Source organism: Equus przewalskii, chromosome 7 (genome assembly GCF_037783145.1).
Source record: "Equus przewalskii isolate Varuska chromosome 7, EquPr2, whole genome shotgun sequence".
Taxonomy (NCBI): domain Eukaryota; kingdom Metazoa; phylum Chordata; class Mammalia; order Perissodactyla; family Equidae; genus Equus; species Equus przewalskii.
Genome location: NC_091837.1, coordinates 15,044,998 through 15,051,135, shown reverse-complemented (window position 1 = coordinate 15,051,135; position 6,138 = coordinate 15,044,998).

Sequence of the window (6,138 nt, the reverse complement as noted above, 5' to 3'; positions counted from 1 at the left end):
CATGAGAGAAAAACGTGCAGGCGGTAAAATATCTGCATTAAATGGAGCTTCCAGGACAAGTTGTCACAACCCAGAAGCTTCTAGGCCAAACAAGGAGGCAGCTGTAGGGTGGTAGGAAGAGCGCCGGAGTTGGGGTGAGAGCAACATTTGAAAGCTGGTTTTGTCACTCACTTGCTGTGTGACCTGGGGCAAGTTACTTCATCCTACTGAGCCTCAGTTTCCTCATCTATAAAATGGACATGATGGTACCTGCTTCACAAGGTTGGATAATGTAGCTGCTTGACAAAAGCACTTTCCTCTGCTCTTTACTTGTCTGGTGTGGGTTGGAAATAATAATTAAACTAGCATTTATTGAGGATTTGCTATGGCCTCAGCATTATTTCAAGTGGTATTCAGCCTTACCACAGACCCTAAGAAGTAGTTACTTTTATTAGACTCCTACCTTTCAGGGGAGGAAGTAGAGGGTCAGAATGGGTAAGTAAGTTGCCGAAGTTGCACAGCTAAGAGGCTAAGCTGGGATTTGAACCCAACAGTTTCACTCCACAGCCTTCTCTTACCCATCACTACGTGGCCCCTAGGGAGGTAGTAGATCCCAGCCACCCCTACTGGAGGTCAGGCAGGGCCAGAGGCTGGGGTGGCTGCCTTCTGGGGCAAACTGCATCATTCTCTGACTTCCCTGCCCCACATGCCACCTCTCCTCCACAGAGAGCTTGCTGTTCCACGAGTGCAGACACTCCCTACTCTTGGGAGGCATGGTGGGAATAAGGAAATGGCGATTTGGCTTTGGAACCCAAATCCTGCCCTCCCACGTATACACACTCATACCTCCTATGTACCAAGGAGAAGGAGTCGGGTCCTGTGGGAACCCGAGCGGGGGACTCCATGTGCACATGTATCCGCACACACCTTAATTGGTCACCCTCATGCGAGCAGAGCACACGCTAACATGGACACGCACCAGTGCTGTCACACTCACAGTGATCACCTGTGCACACCTCCACCCACCCCACCCTGTGCGGAATTCCCGAGCTTGGTCAGAACCTCATCAGGCAGTGGAGCAGGACGGGCAATCACACAGACCCTGGCTCCTGACTGCTGGGTCTGAATCCTGGTTCTGCCACATACCAGCTGTCTGATTTGGGGCAAATCCTCTCAGCTTTCTGTGCCTCAATTTTCCCATCGGAAAATGGGAGTATTCATAGGATCTACTCCCTGAGGGTGTTGTCAGAAATTTTATAGAGAGAGTACATGGTGAGCGGCCTTGAAGTGATGCTGTATCCTTTAGCCAATAGGCCGGGTTCTCTGGAAGGCAGACTCAGAGATGGAGTCTCATGTAGAACTTTGTTAGGAGGTGCTCTTGAGGTCAACACCCATGGAAAGGAAGGGAAGGGAGGAGGAATGGGCAGAGGAAGGAATTGGGCTGCTGTAATGTAGTCTCAATGGCAGTCCAGCCAACACCATGGGGGGCTCTGAAGCTGAGATGGTCCATCAGAGTTGTCCCGAGTTGACATGAGGGAACTGCGTATTTACATTTGTGTTGACCAGTCCTAGGATTTGAGGTGCCCTGAGAAGGAGGCATGACCTTGGTGCAATGGCTCCCTTCAACTGTGGGCAGGCCACAGAGATGACTCAGTTGTGACCTGTCAGCCACCAACATCTCCAGCAGCTAGGGAAATGCATGCCTGGGTCCTGAAGGGAGTTCAGGGCAGTGCCCCACAGCATCTGCTACACAGCCCCCCAGACCACAGCCATTCTCCACCCTCCTCTCATCTCTGAACTCCAAAAAAGGACCCTGAAAACAGTGAATCAAGGAAGAGGAACCTCAGCATTCCCTGACTTGGGCCTCAGACCAAGCTGTTTGCTTTTGCCTCTGTATTCCACGGCCCCTTACTCCCAACTCAGGACCCCATTTAGCACATCCTTGAATAATAATAAGTGGTGCTAACATTAAGGAGCAGTTGCTTAAGAGATATGAACCAGTTCTAAGTACAGTAAGTGGATTAACTCATTTAACGCTTACAACAACCCTACGACACTTCATAGATGAGTAAACTGAGGTACAGAGAGGCTAGGTAATTTGCCAAAGGTCACACAGTTTGCATGCCGTGGAACCAGGATTCTAACTCAGAGAGTCTGGTTCCAGAACTCAGTCTTAACCAGAATGCCCCTGTGGTTAGTGTTTAGTGTTAACATGGATGATGGATATCTGTGGATGGACAGAAGCATGGACAGACGGATGGATGGGCGAATGAGTGGGTGGATGAAGAGAAACACTAGCAAATGAATGGACAAATCAATGGCTATAAGCATCAGTGGGGCCAGCCCTGTGGCATAGTGGTTAAGTCCGGTGTGCTCCATTTCAGTGGCCCCGGTTTGCAGGTTCAGATCATGGGCACAGACCTACACCACTTGTCAAGCCATGCTGCGGCAGCAACCCACATACAAAATAGAGGAAGATTGGCACAGATTTTTAGCTCAGAGTGAATCTTCTTTACAAAAAAAAAAAAAAGAATGCATGAATGGGTAGATGGACAGTGGATGGACACACGGATGAATACATGGATACCCAGTGTCCTGGACTTCCTGGAATTTTCCATCAAGGATGATGCCTTTCCATCCTGAGCATCCGGATCTAACGAGCAGGGAACACGTCCCCGCCCCTAGAAAGGAAGACAGGTCTACATCTTCACCTCGTGGAGCTCTGACTTTCAGCCAAGAGATTATGGGACAATGTAACAAAAGGAGTTCTCAGAGGCAATGGCAGAATCCTAGGCTTGCCAGCTCTGTGGCCTGGGGAGAGCCTTCCTCTCTCTCTCCGGGCTGCTGAGGCCTCATCTGTAAAATGCAGTGGCTGGAACTTCTGAGCCAGACACCCTACAATTCTTTGAAGTGAGAACTCAGGTTAGGGCATTTAGTCCTCCTTCACGGGCAGTGACCAGCCGATTCGCCATTCACTTCTTCCAGGTACCTTCTGTTTCTCCACTGTGTGTCCTTGCAGCCTTCCCACAGAACACACTCCTTCTTTGGACATTTTCCTTCTCTCTTCTCACCTCTTTCTGTTCCTCTGAATACTTCATACTTCTACCCATGGAATGGCCGTGGCTGAACATGCACTGGGGCTGCCTGCTCTCCTCCCTGTCTGGGCATGTGGGTGCTTAACTGCTATTTCCTTTTTTTTATGACAGACAGGCAGCACCCAGCCCTGGAGGGGAGACGCACAGCTGGGGCTGTGGTTCTCAGAGACTCTGAGTCGTGTTGGAACCCAAAAGCCCCACAGGAAGATTTTCTCAGGCAAAGCATTTTGGAGCTCCTGCCGTCCTGACTCCCTGGATTAGCGCCCTGTGACCAGACAACGGAGCACAGTGGGAAAAAGTCCAGCAATCTGGGCTAGTCTCTTCTCCTGACTTTGGGCAACTCACATCCCTTTTCTGCCTTAGTTTTTCTATATTTACAGGTAGAGCTTGGTGAGTCTGTAAATTCATGTCGAGGGAATCAGATTGTCTGGTTTAAATCACAGCCACACGCTTACCAGCTACAGAACCTTGGGAGAGACACTTACTTCTCTAAGCCTCAGTTTCCTCATCTGTAAAATGGGGATGAAAAAACCACCCATCCTCACTGGGCTCTTGGGAGAAGGAAATGAGCTAACGCATGTAAAGTGTGAAGCGCAAAGGAAATGTTCAGTAATTGGTGGTAGTTACACTTTTAGAGAAGAGAAAGAAAAGAGAGAGCTGGCAGCAGATGGCAGAGATATATATCTAAATTCCAGGTGTTCCCACCCAGCCAAGTTGAACCCACCCCTTCCCGTCTCCTCTCCTCCTCCAGAACGCCTGTGCCCGTCACACTTAGTGAAATGGACAGGACATCTCATAGACTGTGGGTGGGGTCGTAAAGAAGGGTAACACTTGAGAAATGATTTGACAATGCTTTTTAAGAGCCTGAAAAACGGATACACCCTTTAGCCCAGTAACTCCACTGCTGAGCTATGAGGACATTATTTGACATAGAGGAAAAGATGTAAGTATAAAGTCTTCATCTGAGTTGTTTATAATCATAAAAACTTGGAAGCAGCTTAGCAGTCGGAGTGTTTGAGTGAACGATTTTTTATTGCTGGGATATTTTGTAACTATTAAAATTCTATTTGCAAATCATTTATAATAACCGGGAAAAGCATATAAAAATAAGTGAATGAATAAAAGGAAAAAACAAATCTACATATATAGAAGGAACGGTGTAAAAAAGACCAAAATCCACTCCCCAAAGAAAACACTGCAGAGAAGCATTCAAAGTTTATACACTAAAATGTAAACAGTGGTTATTTCTGAATAGTAGGGTTTGAGTGATATTTACTGTCTGACTTTTCTACAAATATATCGTTCATGTACATTTTTCCATTTTTAAAGTTAAAAAAATATATTTAGAGATAAAACTAGAAGGAAATCAACCAAAATGTTAACAGTGGTTGTCTTGTGATGGCAGACGGGATTATATTTTCTTTCATCAACATCATATTTCTTTAATGAACTTTCTGTTTATTTAAAGAACATTGCATTTTCTTTAATGAACATATATTAGAATTATATATAGTTAAACTGCATTTTTATTAGCCAGTTTTTTGAATTACACATATAACATATGTTCACATTAAAAGAAAAATTCAATCACTACACAAAGGTATAAGATGAAAAGTAAAAGTTCTTGACCCCTCTTTACTCCTTAGTCCCTTTCTCCAAAGTAACTGTTACTAGTTTCGTGTATGTTCGTCCAGAAATTTTCTGTGCATATACACTTAGATACGACTGTCCGTTAAAAAAAAAGACACACACATACACAATATAAATGACTCTGCAACTTGCCTTGTTATTCAATGTAGTATAGATTTTTCAGTATCTTTGCATGTATGATATTGTCTTATAATGACTACAAACAATGCCCTGTAATGTTACATGATAACTTAATTAATCCTTTCCTTGTGACCATCAAGGTTGATGACGAACATCAAAGTTGTTAACTTTTGCTTTTATAAACACGGCTGCAATGAATATATTTGTTTATACTATTTACCTTTTCCCACTCCTATATCTGTAGAATAGAATTTCAGATGTGGAATTGCTGACACCCAAGGGTTCGTGTATTTTAAATCTCAACATTTTGCCATCCAGTAACATAAATACATACATAAAAAACACAAGAGAAAAGACAAATGCAAGAAAATCTCAATCTGTTGCGGCAAAAGTGTGTGGTATAAGTATGCAAAACACATAAAAATAAAAACTTTGCATAGAAATAAATCATCAAAGGCTATATACCAAAATATTAAAAGTGGCTTTCTTTGGGTGGGCTCATGGGTGTTTTTATACTTTATTTTCTCAGTGTTTTACACTGAATCTGAATTCCTTTTTAAATTAAAAAATAGTGTCACAGATATTATGAAAAGTATCTCTTTTTCTTTAATTACAAAAAGCAATACACAGTCGTAAAAAGTGAAAAATAAAGAAATGTTATAAAAAATGTTAATCATGTCCCTCTCCTCATCTCCAACTTCACCCCTGAAGTAAACAATGTTCAAGGCCTGGTGAGAATACTGCCACATTTTCTAGAGCATGTTATTTTTGCACCAGAAAAGAAAGAATAAATAAATGACCTTCCAAAAGAAAATTTCTTCTAAATGTAAGGCTTCCCCGGGCCCTTTGGCGGACCACCCCTCCCTACCTCCCACTCCGCCAAGCTGTTTGCCCTCTTTCCACGTCCAAACATCTTGCGCTCAGAGAAACCCACTTGGGGCCCTGCTCCCCGGAGGCACCTGCGCCTCTGCCTTGGCTCAGGTTCAGCAGAAATCAAGGCCAGGCCGAGGAAGCGCCCGCCCCGGCCGGGCGGCCCCGAGAGCAGCGCTCCCAGGCGGGGAGCCGGGCGCAGGCCGGGCGGGGCAGCGCTCCCGCAGAGGCCTCCCTCCGCCGGGGTGGAGTCTGCGCCCGGCCTCCCGCCCGCCGCTTTCTCTCGGAGTAATTAAGAGTGAAATCCTCCTCCTGGTGACCCCGGTGCTCCGGGGCCGGGCTGATTTACACATGAAAGGTCTACGGAGGGCCTGGGCTTTCTCCTTTCACATTCACAATGAGGCGCAGCCTATAAATAAAACCT